This window comes from Berghia stephanieae, chromosome 5 (genome assembly GCF_034508935.2).
Source record: "Berghia stephanieae isolate SIO BIC M18660-M18661 chromosome 5, UCSD_Bste_1.3, whole genome shotgun sequence".
Classification (NCBI taxonomy): Eukaryota; Metazoa; Mollusca; class Gastropoda; order Nudibranchia; family Aeolidiidae; genus Berghia; species Berghia stephanieae.
In genome coordinates this window covers 3,117,636-3,120,135 of record NC_088364.1, presented here as the reverse complement: position 1 = coordinate 3,120,135, position 2,500 = coordinate 3,117,636, and the positions used below count along the sequence as shown (strand labels likewise).

At 40.0% G+C, this 2,500-nt stretch overlaps 1 protein-coding gene across 1 annotated transcript in view; it reads right to left on the bottom strand.

The window, feature by feature from the left end:
• Positions 1–2,500, bottom strand: part of LOC144972240 (calcium-activated potassium channel slowpoke-like) — a 273,230-nt gene that overhangs the window by 97,450 nt on the left and 173,280 nt on the right.

The window sequence follows — 2,500 nt, the reverse complement described above, 5'->3', positions numbered from 1 at the left end:
CCCCTTACTAAATGTTAAATGTTGCTGTTGACCAGGGACCCTTTGGCACCGGCCACGCTAACGTTTCATTCATACTCCAACCACCATTGAGTACAGGCGATACACATTATAATATGGCATTTTATTTTATTTGTTTTCCACAATAATTTGTTTATTTGTTGTGCTGGCGAAGGGTTTTTACCAGAAACGTCCATTGCCTGTATTGTTCCCATCCGCCGAAGCCTCTCCATTTTCACTCTTCCGTTATGAAGATAAGTGGCGACGTCACATTATCCTCTATTTTTCCGGTTCCAAAATCCTTGGAGGTGTGTATCAAGTATGGATGATTTTTGAATTGACGACCAGCATATATTTAGATTGGAAAATAAGACGCCATCGCTATGAAATCAGAAGATTAATTTATACAAGGTGTGGTTTCAGTCCTATGGAAGAATGTTTTACACTTCCAATGAGATTGGAACCAGTTTGTTTACATCGCCCTTCTTCTTCCCTTTTCCTCCAATTCTGATAGGACGACGCTGACACTTTACTGCTGGGTCAGAAGAAGAAGAAATGTAGTGAAACGGATATTCGCCATTGCATGCTACCCTTTGGATATGACGCTGGTCTATCGATGCTAGGTGAACGGATTGCCGAATCGGTATTTTTTTTTTTTAAATCGCAAACAAAAAATTATCTTTAAAATAAAACAAAACAGGAAACCCAGAAAATAATTAAACCCAGTAATAGAAAACCCAAAAGGGAGACAAGGTATCGACACAAACAGTCCACCGATTACCTAACACCCCACGATACTTCCTGCTCGCGAGCCAAAAGTCACCGGGTTTTGACGGGCTACAAAAACACGGGCTGAACTCCCAAGTGATGGGTTTCCCTGTCACCAACATCTTCAACGTTTATATATCCCACACACACACACACACACACACACACACACACACACACACACACACACACAACAAACCGACATCCCTACAGACTGGCATTGGCAAGTAATCGATGCCAATTCCCGGTATTAGCACGTAATCGATACTAATTCATTACACTATTCGATGCCATTTAATGGGAAATGGCAGCAGCAGCAACACCACCACCACCAACAACAACAACAACAACAACAACAACAACAACAACAACAACAACAACAGCTCTGGCCATGTCATTATGTCCATGGGTAAGACACTTTACACAATAGGGAAGAAAAGATGATGTCAAAAAAACTGGTTCCTCTTTCATTGGAAGTGTAATGGTGATGATGATGATGATGATGATGATGATGATGATGATGATGATGATGATGATGATGATGATGTGTGATGAGTTTGTAGTGATGTGATGTATGTGATTGATGTGATTGTATGTGATGATGATGAGATAGATATGATGATGTATATAGTGTGATTGATGATGAGTGATGATGATTGATGATGATGTGATGATGATGATGATGATGATGATGATGATGATGATGATGATGATGATGATATGATGATGATGATATGATGATGATGTATGATGATGATGATGATGATGATGGTGATGATGATGATGATGATGAGTGAATGATGATGATGATGATGATGGTGATATGATGATGATGTGATGATGATGATGAAGATGATGATGATGATGATGATGATGATGTGATGATGATGGTGATGATGATGGATGATGATATGATGATGATGATGATGATGATGATGATGATGTGATGATGATAGTGATATGATGATGTGATGATTGATGTGATGTTGTGATGCCGGGGTTTTTACTTTTTTTTTTTTGTTGTTTTTTTTTACGATAACTACTATGTTACTACTAGTGTGCATCTTGTGTGATGTGTCTATCAAATTGTATTGTTATAAATGTGTAACCAAATGACAAATTGCCACTTTTTGGGGACAATAAAGATATATTATTATTATTATTATTAAAACCAGTCTTCCCAAGGACTGAATACATATCTTGTGTAACTCATCTGCTGGTGTCAGAGTGATACCATCTTATTTTCTAGCCTAAATAAATGCTGGTCGTCAATAAAGATCATCCATCCTCTCTCTTTGACGTCCCGTAATCCTTAGAATCTGCCTATAGGGAATGAGATTAGCGGAAGAGTAGCGTCCCTTGATTGGACAGAGAGAACGCCAATTTGGTTTTGAAGTGTCTCAAGCCGCTTTCACCGGAAGCGAGAACGAGAGACGCATGCGCACAACCAACATGACGTTCTCTCTCTAATAACTCTTCCGCCGGTGACGTCACAGACTATGGGTGACGTCCAATCAAGGGACGCTACTCTTCCGCTAATCTCATTCCCTATACATCCTGCTACTGAAATAGTCAAGCCACCTTTATGTAGTCGTGCTTCAGAGCCAATGGGTCCATGGAGCCGGAGCTAATCCCGGTTTCTATAGCGTGAAACGGGCAATAGCAATTGCTTGCTACCCTTTGGATAGGACGCTAGCCTATCGCAGAGTACATTCCGCCAGATTTAACATATTCA